A 17,175-nucleotide genomic window follows, 5' to 3' on the forward strand; every position below is an offset into this window, starting at 1 on the left:
GTTATTCAGCAATACCCGCGAAAATTTAACTATACACGGAAGTGACTATGAACTTAGTAGTATTCCACTAAAGTCAAATTAAAAGAATCCCAGGTCACATTCCCAAAATTGCCTGTGACCGTTTCAACACTACCTCACATGAGAAGTGTAACAGAGGTGAGTCAGAGTGGAAAGAGACAGCTCTTTTAACCAATCGTAATTAAAATATCTTACTGTGGCAAATTTTTCAAAAACATAACCTTTTAAACACATCGATAGAGCCTCTCATCAGATTATGCAATTGAGAGGGCCTGAAGTTTCATTAGCTTATCCGCAAATCTGCACCAGTGCACCAGGTTTGTGGCCAATACTTGGAGGAAAGCTGCCCTTTGTACACACAAAGAATGTACAGTTTGGCAATATTAAAAGTCTTTTGATTCCTAAAAGCACCTCATTCTTTCATGCCTTTACACATCATGCTTCCTCTGTCTCATGAAAGCTCTCCTTATCCTGGCTTCTTGTTCATCTAGTTTATTTTTCCTTGTCTATGAAATTTTCCCTGATCCCCTCCAAACACAACTCACCTCTTTGTGCCCCTCAAGCACCTAATGTCTACCATTATTTCTGCATGTGTTGATTAAATCATCAAAAGTGTATTGAGCAACTCCTATGTGCCTGATATATTGCTGAGATATGGCAGTAAACAGAACACACAAAGTCCCTGGCCTCATGGAGCTTACCTTCTACTGGAAGGATGTAGACAATAATCAAATATGTAAATAAATGAGTAATATGGAAAGTTGTGATTTCTCAAAGAAGGAGAGATTTTCAAATTCTGGCTATTTTATCAATGGCCATCAGAAAATAACTCAAAGGCAGTGAAGTTTGAAATCATTTGATATCTGAATGAAGAGCTTTCCATGGGGAAGGAATAACAAGTACGAAGGCCCTGAGGTAGAAAGATGTTTGGTGAATATGTGGCTGATAGGCTTTGGGTTCAAGGCATAACAAAGAGGCCAGCGCTGTTGGAGGAAGATGAGAGAGGAGGAGAGTATGATAACATAGAGTCAGAGAGATGACCAAGAAGGTCCTTGAAGTCCTGCAAACATTGCAAAGACCATGGCTGTCGCTGGGAGTGAGTCTGGAAGCCATGGCAGGGGGCTGAAGTAACTGACTCACAATTTAAAAGGATCACTCTGTTGAGAATCAACTGTGGCTACAAAAGCAAAATTTATAGCTTATTTATCTTTGAGTTAAGGGTAGAAAGAGAATATTATTTTAAAGCTGGCAGCAGTTGCTTAAAAGAACATGTTTATTCAAAACAAAAGCCCTCAGGACATGGACAAATGGGCTAAAACTGACATAGAGAAAACAGAATTGTTTTGCATAATAGAGTTGGAGAAAGGTTGAGCTCTGGGCCCTGTGGGAGGAGGACATTAATGAATAGGGAGTCTTTGGAGAGAGTGGGACAGCCCCGAGGCAGGAAATCAGGAGATTCAGGAATAAAGTAAGCTGTTGAGAAATTCCCTGTAGTGAGAAGAGAAGCTCTTATGAAGAAAAATATGAAATATACAATTTTAGATAATCTAACACATTTTTCCATAATACAGCAAATCCTTTCAAATCCTCAGAAAATAAAAAGTCTAATACATACAAATGTCTTATGTGAGTAGTGTTTGCAGGAAATGAAGGGAAAAGGACTGTATCATTTGGGGCTGGCTTGAGTGGAGAGAAGAGATCAGGAACAGAGGGTAAGATATGAGTACAGCCAGCTCAGGAGAGGTAAAAACAGATGCAAGAGAGGACCTCAGAGGCATTTTCATGAGAGAGATGCTCATGAAAGAGATGCTCATGAGAGAGATGCTCATCGTGGTAGGGAGGGAAAGGTTCAAGATGTTATTATTTAAATGATAAAGGAAGAGTAACGGTCCAACACTGGAGTGGATGGAAGCTGACAATAATTCAATGTAATCACCAGGGTTATGTTTGTATGCACAGAGTGCTGTGCACAATGATAAAGAGTGGGAATGAATGGTAAATCAGTTGATGTCAAGGAATAAACTTCATTAAGAAATGAATTTTGAAATAGCATACCATGATTTTTTGCCTAGTACTAATAATATTAGATATAATATGTGCATTTACAATCTTGCACCACATAACAAATTTCAGGCAATGGTGGACAACATATAAGATGGTGGTTCCATAAGATTAAATACAGGCCGGGCGCGGTGGCTCAAGCCTGTAATCCCAGCACTTTGGGAGGCCGAGACGGGCGGATCACGAGGTCAGGAGATCGAGACCATCCTGGCTAACACGGTGAAACCCCGTCTCTACTAAAAATACAAGAAAATTAGCCGGGCGAGGTGGCGGGCGCCTGTAGTCCCAGCTACTCGGGACGCTGAGGCAGGAGAATGGCGTGAACCCGGGAGGCGGAGCTTGCAGTGAGCCGAGATCGCGCCACTGCACTCCAGCCTGGGGCACCGAGCAAGACTCCGTCTCAAAAAAAAAAAAAAAAAGATTAAATACAGTATTTTTATTGTATCTTTTCTATATTTAGGTACACAAATTCCATCTTGTTACAATTGCCTACAGTATTCAGTAATATGCTGTACAAGCTTGTAGCGTATGAGCAATAGGCTCTACTATATAGCCCAAGCATGTAGTAGGCTATACCATCTAGGTTTGTGTAAGCACACTCTATGATGTTTGAACCATGATGAAATCACCTCACTGCATTTCTCAGAATGTATTCTCATCATTAAGTGATGCATGATTGTATGTATCAGCTTTACAGTTCCATTACGTTTTTACTTTTTAAGCTAACATTTATTTTGAGCTTACTATGTTCCAAATCCTACATTAATTGCCTGATAACTCTATGATATAGGTACCATAACTACCCAACTTTAAATATCAGAACACCAAGTCTCAGGTAAAGTAACTTGCTCAATGATGTACAACTGGGTGGGGCAGAGGCAGGATTTGAATTCAGGCTGCAGATTCTAAGAGTCCTTGCTGTTGGGAGGCCGAGACGGGCAGATCACAAGATCAGAAGATCGAGACCATCCTGGCTAACACGGTGAAACTCCGTCTCTACTAAAAAATACAAAAAAACTAGCCGGGCGAGGTGGCAGGTGCCTGTAGTCCCAGCTATTCTGAAGGCTGAGGCAGGAGAATGGCGTAAATCTGGGAGGCAGAGCTTGCAGTGAGCTGAGATCCGGCCACTGCACTCTAGCCTGGGCGACAGAGTGAGACTCTGTCTCAAAAAAAAAAAAAAAAAGAGTCCTTGCTGTTAACAATGACTCTGTATACCTCTCTTTCACATGTCACGCATACATTATTACATTTCAGCTCACAAACATGCCATTAATTCAAAACAGGGAAGAGCTGAATCTGTTTGAGGAAAAGTTCCTGTTAGATACAAAAATGTACAATTGGAGAATATGCATATTCTCTCAAAAAATGAACAAATGTTTACATTGGAGGAAGCGTTAATATTGTAAAACAGAATAGAAATAGAGAAAGTGGCCCTGAACCATAGAATTAAAAATAGGAAAAAAGAAAACTAGAGTCATAAGAGTTTTGATGATATACATTTTCTAAACAAGAAGCTGCATGATTTCAATATAGTTGCTTGACTACACATCAGCCTAAATTAGACCCTAACACTCTTAAATATAGTTATAGTTAAAGTAGTCTGGACACAAAGGAACTGAAGACTGTACAGTTCATGCAACAAATAAGAAGAGTTTTAATCAATATGTCTTGACTGAAGGAGTGTGTGTGTGTGTGTGTGTGTGTGTGTGTGTGTGTGTGTGTTTCCTTATGGCTGCTTTGAACATAAATTCAAAATGGTGACACAGCCATCTTGGACTTATGAAAGCCTTACAATCACTACAATCACAGTGTACATGATTAGATAATCAGGAAAAGGATAGACTGTGAAGAAGAGATTTAAAAAGAAGAGCCCTGAGATGCCGACAAAATTAAACCTATGTGGCTTTTTTAAAACTTTCACTGGATAACGCCATAGCTTATAAAGTGATAAATAAATAAATAAATAAGAAATAAATAAATTGTTGCCATTGAAATCCTCTTATTTAAAAAAGAGAAAATTTAAGAAGTCCAAGTTGTATGATACAATTGACTCTCTAAAGAATGAATAAAAGATCTTTAGAAATTAATTAATGCCCAGTGTCTTAGGTATTTCTGTGACTGCTTACTCTCAGGGTTGGCAGCTTTCCATTGAAGGCAGAGCTATTCAGCCATCCTTTTCTCTAACTACAAGCTCAAGCAACGCAGCTATGTGCATTGTCAGACACTAAGGAAATGCTGGAAATTAATACTTGTTCATCCAACAAATTGACTGGGCACATACTGTTGAAATTCTAAGACAAGTATTGGCTTAAAATGTGATCCAAAATTAGAAAGACACAGGTCCTGCCCTTGAGTCACTTACAGTCTAGAGAAGACTCAAACATGCAAGCCCTGAGAACCGATACTCGGCTCTCACGTATCAGATGAACATTCCGCTTGTTTACAACTGGGTTCTTCAATTAAGTTAGTGCCTATGCTGAACTGGTTGTTAAATGTTTTTTTAATATTCCCCCTGTAAGCAATTACAATGTACTGTGGTATTTTGTACATTAAAGGCAAATAAATGATGCCAACGAAACAGAGAAAAGACATTGATTATATCGTAAATGGAAGTGGAAATGATGAATAGCCTCACCTGTCCCGTGACATTGTCTCTAAACACATCAACCCACAGTGATGTTTATGAAGAAAGAGAGACTTTTAAGGTTGAAAGGGACTCTAGCTAGACCAACCTCCTCGCTCTACAGAGAATAAGATGGAATCACAAAATGTTTTAATGACTTTCCACAATCACCGACGCAGCTGAGATCAGATGTGGGATAAGAACCCAGGTCCTGTAATTTTCAGTCTCAATATTCTTTAGAAGTCTATCTCACAATAGTCAGTAAGTCAGTAACACTGATGTTTCTAACAGATCCCTGGTTGTTTTATGCCCATTGCATGCCCTCAGTGTGTTCCGTATTTCTCACCTAACTACAATAACGTCACTGGAGTGGCAGCAAAGACTAAAGCAGAACACCTGGGCTTGGGTCAGGAGGCATGAGATTAGATTCCTATTACATATCAACTACTAGCTCATGATCCTGGAAAATAATTGACCAATTCCTCTAGATTTTGATTTCTTCATTAAGAAAATGGAAATAACAATGCCTATACTTGTGTGAGATTTCAAATAAACTATGCAGATAAAACCCTGTGTTTTTCTCTCTGATTTCAGACCCTTCCTACCTTAGCTCATTCCCAATGTGATCTTTCTAATCCAGATCCAATCAAGTTATTTCTGTGCCTAAAACTCTTTAATGGTCCCCCACTGCCAAAGGGGAAAATCTAAACATCTAAACGTAGTCCTTTAAAACCTTGACCCAGGCTTCTTTGCAATTTCATGTCAATCACTCCCCATAATATCCTATGTCCCAGTTACATTGAATAACTTATTCACATTCCCCAAAGATGTCATGCCTGTTTCATGACACCTGTTTCACTTGTGATTTTCCACTCACTGGCATGTACTCTCCTCTCTAGACCCACCTCCCTAATTCATCCTTAAGGACCTTGCTTTCATGTTTGACATTTTTATGGCTAGAATGGATTTGTGTACTACTTTAATAATTAAAAGACTAAATAAACATTCTAGAAAAAAAATTATGATCATGTTTAAATGTCACATTTTCTGTTAAAAATTCCTGATACTCCTTGATCATTTAACTATGTTTCCATGGTTACTGTGTAGCTTGTACCTTCCTCTATTATTAATATCATAATAAGTTTATGTGTCTGCCTCAGTTCTGAGTCACTGAAGCAGGCAATGTGATCTCCCTCATTACTAAACTCAAGACCTATATTCATAAATAATGTGGAGAAAGTACCTATGAAAGACTAAACCATATGGAATCAGGATTGCATCAGTTACTCTTGGGCAACCCAGACTGAGACACTCGTTAGAGCTTTTCTCTCCCATGGAAGAACAGAGAGTAGTGTCAGAGCACAAATATAGATTCCCAAGTAGTAACTTAACAGTAATCCTCCTGCTCTGAAAATTGTCATGGTCCACGTTGTCCAATATAGTGTATATAATTCACCATGAGTAGCATTGCCCCTAGAAACTGTTTCCTCAATTCCTCTAAAAATATAACTCTCAATGTGCTTTATAAAAGGTAAATTTTAGGGTGGTTGATTAATTTCAACTAGGCACTATGTATACTTTTTGAGTGAAAAAGCAGTATAATAACTGATGGCTTGGTTCTTTCTTGGGTGGATACAAAAGATGTGAATAACATACTTTCTGTTGATAATTTTTTAAAGAGGGGATAATTATGAATGTGATATAAATATTAAACAAGCACTCCTCATAGGTATTATTTGATTCATTAATTCCTTTATCCCTCTCATCCTTTTTATTTTTTGTGTATGTCTTATGTTAATGCTTAACATAAGACCTATCCTGTTAACAAATTTTTAGGTATACAATAAAGTATTGTGTTGTATTTCATCATGACATACAGTAGAGATCTAGGACTTACTATTCATCTTGTAAAAATGGACCTTTGTACCCTTTGACCAACGCCTCCCTATTTGCCTCTCCTCTTCTCTGTCAACCACCATTCTACTCTCTGCTTCACTGAGTGTCTTGGCCCTTTTCTTTTTAATTTCAACTTTTATTTCATTTATAGGGAGTACATGTGTAGGTTTCTTACATGGATATATTGTACCCAGGTCATGAGCACAGTACCCAGTAGATTTTCGACCCATGCCCCCCTCCCCACCACTCCCCTCTCTGGTAGTCCATGGTGTCTATTGTTCCCATGTTTATGTTCATGTGTGCTCAGTGTTTAGCTCCCACTTATAAGTAAGAACATGTGGTATTTGGTTTTTTGTTCCTGCACTGGTTCACTAAGGATTAAAGCCTTGAGTTCCATCCATGTTGCTGCAAAGGACATGATTTCATTCCTTTTTATGGTTGTGTAGTATTTCATGGTATATATGTACCACATTTTCTTTATCCAGTCAATCATTGATAGTCACCTAGATTGATTCCATGTCTTTGCTATGGTGAATCGTGCTGCGATGAACATATGAATGCATGTGTCTTTTTGGTATAATGATCTATATTCCTTTAGGTATATACCCAATAATGAGATTGCTGGGTCAAATGGTAGCTCTGTTTTAAGCTCTCAGAGAATGTCCAAATTGCTCTCCACAGTGGCTGAACTAATTTACATTTCCATCAACAGTACATAAGCATCCCCCTTTCTCCACAGCCTCGCCAACATCTGTTATTTTTTGACTTTTTAAGTTCTTGGAGAAATCGCCACACTTCTTTCCACGATGGCTGAACTAAATTACATTCCCACCAGTAGCATATAAACATCTCCTTTTTTCTGCAATCTTACCAGCATCTGTTATTTTTTGACTTTTTAAAAATAGCCATTCTGATTGATGTGAGATGGTATCTCATTGTGGTTTTGATTTGCATTTCTCTAATGATTAATGATGTTGAACATTTTTCATATGATATGAACATTTTCAAAAAACAACCCCACTTGTATGTTCTCTTTTAAGAAGTCTGATCTTGTCCTTTGCCCATTTTTTAGTGGGGTTGTTTTTTGCTTGTCGATTTCAGTTTCTTATAGATTCTGGATATTAGACCTTTGTCAGATGCATAGCTTATGAATATTTTCCCTATTCTGTAGTTTGTCTAAGTACTCTGCTGATAATTTCATTTGCTGTGCAGAAGCTTTTTAGTTTAATTAGGTCCCACTTGTCAATTTTTGCTTTTGTTGCAATTGCTTTTGAGGACTTAAGTCAAAACTTCTTTGCCAAGCCAGTGTCAAGAAAGGCATTTTCTAGGTTTTCTTCTAGGATTTTTATAGTTTTAGATCTTACATTTAAATCATTAATCCATCTTGAGTTAATTTTTATATATAGTAAAAGATCTAAGGATCTGGTTTCATTCTTCTACATATGGCTAGCCAGTTATCCCAGCACTATTTATTGAATAAGGAATCCTTTCCCCATTGCTTGTTTCTGTCAGTCTTGTCAAACATCAGATGGTGATAAGTGTGCAGTTTTATTTCTATGTTTTCTATTCTGTTCCATTGGTCTATATGCCTGTTTTTGTACCAGTACCATGCCATTTTGGTTACTATAACCTGATAGTAGAGTTTGAAGTCAGGTAGTGTGATGACTCTTTTTTCTTTTTGCTTAGAATTGCCTTGGCTATTCAGGCTGTTCTGTGGTTCCACATGAATTTTAGGCTAGTTTTTTCTAACTCTGTGAAGAATAACATTGTTAGTTTGATGTAAATAGCATTGAATCTGTAAGTTGATTTGGGCAGTATGGCCATTTTAATGATATTGATTCTTTCAATCCATAAGCATGGAATATTTTTCCATTTATTTGTGTCATCTCTGACTTCTTTCAGCAGTGTTTCATAGTTCTATTTGTCGACATCTTTCACCTCTTTGGTTAGCTATATTCCTAAGTATTTCATTTTCTTTGTGGCTATTGTGAATGGAATTATGTTCTTGATTTGACTCCCAGCCTAACATTACTGGTGTATAGAAATACATCAGAAATTTTTGTACATTAATTTCATATTCTGAAACCTTGCTAAAATCCTGTAGCAGTTCTAGCAGCCTTTTGGTGGAGTCTTTATAGTTTTCTAGGTATAGAATCATGTCATCAGTGAAGACAGATAGTTTGACTTATTTTCCTATTTGAATGCCTTTTATTTCTTTCCCTTGTTTGGTTGCTCTGGCTAGGACTTCCTGACTCATTCATTCTTGAGAGAACCAGTAAGATGTTAGAATGACCCAAAGAGTATGTGTGTGTGTGTTTGTGTGTGTGTGTCTATGTGTGTGCATGAAATATTAAATTTGCCCAAAACATGCAGAATAGGTCAATATCAATTGCGTTTACATAAGACACAATTTACCTTTCTATGGAAAAGAATCATTTTATCATTACCAGTATCCTACCACTTATAAAGTTGTAAAATAACTTATATCTACAATAGATAAACTGAAAGTTGTGTTAATGTCTTTTCTATAACATTATGCTATTAAAGCACTAATGCGTTTTGTACAAAAAATATTACTTATATAGATTTAGAAGCAAATATGTTTATGAGTATTCAACTAAACACTCTGATTGTTCTCGAACATTGCCTTATAACAACATGATCTATAAAACAGAACAATGTCTCTCAAATTGGTTGTTTATAAGATTTAACTGGGGTGCTTCTTAACATCTAGATTTCCAGGTCCTCTTCTAGGAAATTCTCATTCAGTAACAAAAATTTCTCTTCAGAATGGGAGCTAGAAATAAATATTTTTAAAGAAGCACTATACACAACATTCCAATGCTGTGGGGAATGTTGACTGAAAGCAAGCCTGAAAATAATACCATAACTATAATTTTAAGAATATTTAAATTAATTAATCAATAGTTAATTGAACTTTAACCCAGGAGGTTTATCAAGACTTTGTTTTCCCACAGAAAACGTCTAAATTCGTAACCACTGATTGTTTTCCCGATTTGTTTAACTACTTTACCAGAGAACACATATTAATTGCCTCTGAAGCACTACCCTTTTAACTTTGAAAGGTACTTACTCTATATATTTCCCTCACCTCTTGTATAGAATGATAGCATTCTTTGAGCTCCCAAAATTATGTTTGAAAAATTTACAAATGTAGCAAAGTAATCAAAAAGCAATAAACTGAGGTCAGCCACCAATAATAGCAGAGATAAGTGAGTCACCAAAGCCTAAAATATTAGTGCATGTGGGAAAGAGGTAAAGATGAAATAATAAGTCAGAGTGATATCTGAATCTAAAGAGCAAATCCACGATCAAATTTTGCATGAGTGCACAAATGGGCAAGAGAAGAGATTTAAGAAATAAATACAGTAGATCCAGATAAATTTCCGGGCAACATTCTTCAAAGAGAAAGACTTTTTATTCCCATAAAAGGAACTGAATTTCAGCCAGTAACATTAGTACATTGACATATTTCTATAGTACTTGGTAAACAGTCACTATCCTAAGCCCCTATGCCTTCCCCCTAGCAAACCCAGGATCCAGCAACCGAAGGGATAATATCTGAATCAGTAGAGGACCCCAAAAACTTTGATCCAGACTTACGGTATTCTGATTGCTTTAAGTCCTCTTCCTATTGATGGTTAAATATTGTGGTTATAACTCTTGCTCACAGTGATGCCTCCGCTGGTCTTTCATGATTCTCTGAACCAGATTCCCAAAACTACAAAAAAAAAAAATAATTTTCTCCTAGAAAAATGGGCATTTGAATTCTTAGGACTGTTATTATTCCAGGATTTGAATTCTTAGGACTTATCAACCTGAAAGTATCCCCAAGAGCAGCCAGTTTCTTACATTGCTATTGTCACTTAACACTTCACCATGTGACAGTGCACCAGATGGGGATTGCAGTTAATTCTTTGGTCACTTCTTAACTGATAAATTTTGTTGTCACTTATTTCCTGCTAATTTGTGTGTAGCCTCCTTCCAGATACTCCTAAAAAGGATCAGAAAAAAAATTTCGAACATCTATAATCTGTAAGAGACTATAGTAAATGCTACTATATTTAAACATGGACCTAAGCAAAGCAGTACAATTTAAAACAAGAATATGATTTCATCATACAAGAGAACAATGTTTTTCTCTTTATATGTACATTGTATAACTTTTAATTTCTATTTACTCTGGGAATTCTATATTTCTTATTGAAATACTTGGGCTTTCTCATTTTAAAAAGTCATGCAAATTTATTTACACATCAGCTTATCTTTGTGTGTAATGGAATTCGTGAGTTGCTTACACCAGATGTCTCAGGGAAAGTCCTGTTTCTTTTATTTGGAACTTGTGAAAATCCTTTTACAACCCTAAACCTCAGTGTGCTCCCATGAAAATGAGTATATTGAACAAAATCAGAGTATTTCCAACTTTATATCAACATGAAGTTCTCATCATATGAAATTTTGCACAAAAGCTTACCAATAAGCAGGGTTTCTCCAGTTCAAGCAGAGGAAGGCAGAGTATTGCCAGTTTGAAACTCATCCACTTCCCAGGCAACTTATAGACACCCTAAAGGAACTGCCTAAGATTCCACAAAAACACAGTGTAAAATTAAAAAAAAAAAAAAAAAAAAAAAAAAAAAAAAAAGATGATCAGTAACACCCTTTCCAACTCTAAAATTTCTAGAAAAATTTATAGTATGTTCCTATGGCTTGGGTTGTTCAATTATAGATCAAATGAAGACTGAACTGATTAAGGCTAAACTAGTACAAACACATAGTGGAGAATAATATTATATGTTATATATAATATATAAGAAATAACAAAAAGTAGGCAAAGTTATGCCATTTTACCTCATTCTCAATCCCTTCACATCTTATGATACAATCCAAACCAAATATCAATTAAAGTAATGCCTATTTAATTAAAAATAAACAATAATTTTTATTTAACTAAAAATTCAATCAAAAAACTAAAATAATAACTTTAATAAGAATCATAGACCACATTATACTGTAAGCATTTAGCTATAGTGCTCTGTGTGTATGTGTGTGTGTATGTGTGTGTTAGTCCTTTTTCACACTGCTATAAAGACTGGGTAATTTATAAAGGATATTTAATTGACACATTTCCGCATGGCTTGGAAGGCCTTAGGAAACTTACAATCAGGGCAGAGAGAAAAGCAGGTATCTTCTTCACAAGCTGGCAGGAGAAAGAGAGAGTCAGCATAGGAAAAACTGCCACTTTTAAAACCATCAGATCTTGTGAGACTCACTCACTATCATGAGAACAGCATGGGGGAAATCACCCCCCATAATCCAATCACTTCCCTTGCTCAACACATGAGGATTACAATTCAAGATGAGATTTGTGTGGGGACACAGAGTCAAACCATATCAATATGAATACATATATACATTTTAAAAATATAAGATATATGAGGAAAAAAAAAATATATATATATGTATTCTGCAAAAGTTTCCTTTGATGGTTTTATCTGGAAGACTACCATGTCCCTAACTAGATTCTAAGCCACACCCTTAAAGCCACTACTATACACTGATTTCAATAATTCCTTGGTGACCATCATTAATCCAGTGATTTGGACAACTTTAGAAAAGTTGAAATTTTACCAAATCCAATCCATACTTAACACGGTGACAAGAGTTAGCTATAAAAACATGAATTCATAAATTCATGACTAGTGTGCTTAAAACACTCATAGCTTTCCACCTCCCGGAGACTCAGTGTGAAATCCCAAACCTTCATGATTTGGCCCCTGAAACCTCACAAGCCTCACCTAGTCCCACTCTCTCTCTATCCACTCCACTCCAGGAAGCTTGGCCTTCTCTCAGTCTCATGTTCTCTGCCATGTTGTGGGAACCTTAACTGTGCTGCTCCTCAGCCTAGAACACACACCTTTTCAGGCAGTTGCTTCATCAGTCTATTTATTCTTCAGACATCAGCTGGGACTTCGCATCCTCAAAGAAGCTTTCTTGACCCAGTCTAAGTCAAACATCCTGCTACATGTTCCAACATCACCTTATATCTTTTCATAAAACTTCACATTCTTAGGCTGGTTCAGCATACTCAAATCAATAAACATAATCCATCACATAAACAGAATCAAAGACAAAAACCACATGATTATCCCAATAGATGCAGAGAAGGCCTTTGATAAAATTCAACACCCCTTCATGCTAAAAACTCTCAATAAACTAGGCATCGATGAAACATATCTCAAAATAATAAGAGCTATTTATGATGAACCCACAGCCAATATCATACTGAATAAGCAAAAACTGGAAGCATTCCCTTTGAAAACCAGCACAAGACAAGGATGGCCTCTCTCACCACTCCTATTCAACATAGTATTGGAAGTTCTGGCCAGGGCAATCAGGCAACAGAAAGTAATAAAGCGTATTCGAATAGGAAGAGAGGAAGTCAAATTGTCTCTATTTGCAGATGACATGATTGTGTATTTAGAAAACCCCATCATCTCAGCCCAAAATCTCCTTAAACTGATAAGCAACTTCAGCAAAGTCTCAGGACACAAAATCAACATGCAAAAATCTCAAGCATTCCTATACACCAATAACAGACAAACAGAGAGCCAAATCATGAGTGAACTCCCATTCACAACTGCTACTAAAAGAATAAAATACCTAGGAATCCAACTTACAAGGGATGTGAAGGACCTCTTCAAGGAGAACTACAAACCACTGCTCAAGGAAATAAGAGAGGACACAAATGGAAAAACATTCCATGCTCATGGGTAGGAAGAATCAATATTGTGAAAATGGCCATACTGCCCAAGGTAATTTACAGATTCAATGCTATTCGCATCAAACTACCAATGACTTTCTTCACAGAATTGGAAAAAAACTACTTCAAACTTCATATGAAACCAAAAAAGAGCCCGCATGGCCAAGACAATCCGGGACAAGAAGAACAAAGCTGGAGGCATCACGTTACCTGACTTCAAACTATACTACAAGGCTACAGTAACCAAAACAGCATGGTACTGGTACCAAAATAGATATATAGACAAATGGAACAGAACAGAGGCCTCAGAAATAACACCACACATCTACAACTATCTGATCTTTGACAAACCTGACACAAACAAGCAGTGGGGAAAAGATTTCCTATTTAATAAATGGTGTTGGGAAAACTGGCTAGCCATATGCAGAAAACTGAAACTGGACCCTTTCCTTACACCTTATACAAAAATCAACTCAAGATGGATCAAAGACTTAAACATAAGACCTAGGATCATAAAAATCCTAGGAGAAAACTTGGGCAATACCATTCAGGACATGGGCATGGGCAAAGACTCATGTCTAAAACACCAAAAACAATGGCAACAAAAACCAAAATTGACAAGTGGGATCTAATTAAACTAAAGAGCTTCTGCTCAGCAAAAGAAACTGTCATCAGAGAGAACAGGCAATGTACAGAATGGGAGAAAATTTTTGCAATCTATCCATCTGACAAAGGGGTAATATCCAGAATCTACAAAGGACTTAAACAAATTTACAAGAAAATAACAACAACAACAACAACAAAAAGCTTCAAAAAATGGGCAACAGATATGAACAGACACTTCTCAAAAGAAGACATTTATGCAGCCAAAAGACATATGAAAAATGCTCATCATCACTGGTCACTAGAGAAATGCAAATCAAAACCACAATGAGATATCATCTCATGCCAGTTACAATGGTAAACATTAAAAAGTCAGGAGACAACAGATGCTGGAGAGGATGTGGAAAAACAGGAACGGTTTTACACTGTTTGTGGGAGTGTAAATTAGTTCAACCATTGTGGAAGACAGTGTGGCAATTCCTCAAGGATCTAGAACTAGAAATATCATTAGACCCAGCAATCCCAATATTGGGCATCTACCCAAAGGAATATAAATCATTCTACCATAAAGACACATGCATATGTATGTTTATTGCTGCACTATTCACAATAGCAAAGACTTGAAACCAACCCAAATGCCCATCAATGTTAGCCTGGATTAAGAAAATGTGGCACATATACACTGTGGAATACTATGCAGCCATAAAAAAGGATGAGTTCATGTCCTTTTCAGGGACATGGATGAAGCTGGAAACCATCATTCTCAGAAAACTATCACAAGATCAGAAAACAAAACATCGCATGTTCTCACGTGTAAGTGAAAGTTGAACAATGAAAACATATGGACAAAGAGAGGGGAACATCACACACCAGGGCCTGTCAGGGAGTGGGTGGCTGGGGAGGGATAACATTAGGAAAAATACCTAATGTAAGTGACAGTTTGAGGGGTGCAGCAAACTACCATGGCACATGTATACGTATGTAACAAAACTGCATGTTCTGCACACATAAACCAGAACTTAAAAGTATAATTAAAAAAAGGAAAAAAAGAAAATTAGGATATAAATGTGGAAAATTAAAAAAAAAAAAATTTGCATTCTTGGAACTATTTAATTCATCATTTGTAATTATTTGTTTATCTTCTGAATTTTTTTTTTTTCTTTTGCCAGTAAATTCCACAGGGCCGTTTTTGTTTCTCTTATCACCACAGCTCCAGCACTGCTCCTAGTATCTGGCATTTCGTACATATTTGATAAATATTTATTGACAATAAAGAACATTTCAAAACTTTAAAGTGTGTAATTTATTACTTAATGGCTAGTAATAGTTTTCAACTCACTTTCTCATAACTAAAAAAGATGCTTAAAATTTCTTTTGTTCTGAAAGATTTTATGCTTTTTAATTATTGAGCTGAATGGAATGTTCTGAATATATATGCTTTTATAGAGCCATCTAGTGCCCATTTTGTTTAGTGAAACTAAAAATTAAAACAGGAGGAAAAGCCCACAATATCCTCAACAGTGAAGAATGCATAACCTCCTCTGGCAGCAGCAATTTAATACATTAACTGTTCTGTTGAATGACTTTTTTCCTGAGCTACTTCTGGCCTTCACTGTATGCACGCCAAATTAGTCATTCTCTATTCTGGTAACTAAAAATGAGATGAGAGTTTTATAGTTAACACGGTATATTGAACAAATGTGCTGCTACTTGCTTCCTCCTGAAACCCCACTACAATGACAATAAAGGAATAAAATATGTACAATGTGTAAAGATAAAGAGAACAGAGTAGGAAACAGCAGCAAATAAGAGATGTAACAAAATTTTAGAACTTAGAAGAATGGATAGTAACTGACATTGCCTTTAGAGAAGCTGATAACTAAGTAAGACTGTGCAGGAAGCCAGTAAGATGAAGCCCCAAGCATCTCAAAAACTGAAGGCAAAATAGTTACAGCCCTTCTCAAGAATCTACTGTAGGATTTGTACTCCAGCAGAGTATAAACCAAGAAATAATGAAAACATGATATTCAGGACACAGGATGAAGGAAAGAGGTAAAGGGAAATTCCCAGACTGATCATAATGGAGAGTCTCAAGATTCCATCTGTGAAACAAAGAAAGTAAAAATTGAAGCAGAAGGATTGAGAACTCTAAGAAATATCTAAAAAGGACAACAAACAAATAAACAAAACAGCTGCTTGGATATATGGACAAGAGATTGCAGTTCCATCAAAATATTTGGGAATTAATTAGTAAGAGGTACAAGAAAGAAAAATAGAAAATAAAAAATACAAGAAAAAATAAATTTAATAAATTGCTTAGCCAAAAATATTTAAAGGGTGATGATAATGTAACAACCAAATAGCAATTTAATCAATTGTGATATAACTACTTTGGGAAGATGGGAAGAGAGAAAATAATGGAACCGGTAGGTTCATGTAAAAGGGCTGAATCTCTTTAGTTAACAATTTTAATATCTAAACTGAAAATATTTTTAAATGATAAAATTATATTTAGAAGTATGGAGACAAGCTCTGAAAATAACAGAAAATGGTTTCTTCTGGGAGGAAGAATCAGGAGTATGACTGCAGATAGATATTTCTTATTCTAAGTCTCAGCTTTTAAAGGTATGTAATTTTTAATATTTACCATATATTTTTCTTTCTTCCCCGTTGCGCACTTCCACACTGAGCCATGGTGCAAAGCAATACGTTTTCAGATCCTATCTAAAAGCTACTATTATTGGTAGCCTTATTTGATCACATAATATTGAAAATAATAATTTGTCAATGTTTTGTTAGATAAGACATGCACAAAGGCACCTCATCCCTTTGCAAAAAGTCCCTTCCACTAGTTGCTTGAGTATAATAGCTGATTTGTCCTCTCTGGCTTAGGGAATATTTTGTAAAGTCTGGCATCACAAAGCACTTGTCCTGAAAGCACCAGACATCAATTGCCCAATTATCTACCAGGTTTTTCCCCAGTAACTGTTTCACACTTGGAACCAAAGTGATGCCACATTTCTGGCATTTTATAGTAGCCTGTGGGAACCATTGTAGTCAGCTTCCTCATGCATTATATGGGCCAGTACTTTTGTGAGGGCTGCCTGTCAGGTGTAATCAATCAGCAGCTTGAGCATTTATTTTAGCCTCAATGATCTGCCTTGTTGTATGGATTAACACTTTTATCATAGTC

The 17,175-nt window shown here is 36.4% G+C and overlaps 1 long non-coding RNA gene across 1 annotated transcript in view; it reads right to left on the bottom strand.

Moving 5' to 3' along the window:
- Positions 1-17,175, bottom strand: part of LOC119624905 (uncharacterized) — a 38,113-nt gene that overhangs the window by 13,193 nt on the left and 7,745 nt on the right. The window contains exons 2-4 of the long non-coding RNA XR_005241042.2: positions 11,094-11,196; positions 10,472-10,613; positions 10,223-10,340 (exon numbers count right to left, since the gene is read on the bottom strand). This is a non-coding gene — a long non-coding RNA (uncharacterized lncRNA). The remainder of the gene's footprint in view (positions 1-10,222; positions 10,341-10,471; positions 10,614-11,093; positions 11,197-17,175) is intronic.

This window comes from Chlorocebus sabaeus, chromosome 8, assembly GCF_047675955.1.
Source record: "Chlorocebus sabaeus isolate Y175 chromosome 8, mChlSab1.0.hap1, whole genome shotgun sequence".
Lineage (NCBI taxonomy): Eukaryota > Metazoa > Chordata > Mammalia > Primates > Cercopithecidae > Chlorocebus > Chlorocebus sabaeus.